The sequence below is a fragment of the Alligator sinensis genome, unplaced genomic scaffold (assembly GCF_000455745.1).
Source record: "Alligator sinensis unplaced genomic scaffold, ASM45574v1 scaffold957_1, whole genome shotgun sequence".
Taxonomy (NCBI): Eukaryota; Metazoa; Chordata; order Crocodylia; family Alligatoridae; genus Alligator; species Alligator sinensis.
In genome coordinates, this window is record NW_005842039.1 from 1,682,000 (window position 1) to 1,682,339 (window position 340).

The following is a 340-nucleotide window of genomic DNA, read 5'->3' on the forward strand; positions in this document are numbered from 1 at the left end:
CAGACCACAGTTGGAGTACTGCGTGCAATTCTGGGCGCTGCACTTCAAGAGGGATGCGGATAACCTGGACCTTTTCAGCCTCCGCAAGAGAAGGTTGAGAGGCGACCTCGTGGCTGCCTATAAGTTCATCACGGGGGCACAGAAGGGAATTGGTGAGTTTTTATTCACCAAGGCGCCCCCGGGGGTTACAAGAAATAATGGCCACAAGCTAGCAGAGAGCAGATTTAGATTGGACATTAGGAAGAACTTCTCCACAGTTAGAGTGGCCAAGGTCTGGAACGGGCTCCCAAGGGAGGTGGTGCTCTCCCCTACCCTGGGGGTCTTCAAGAGGAGGTTAGAT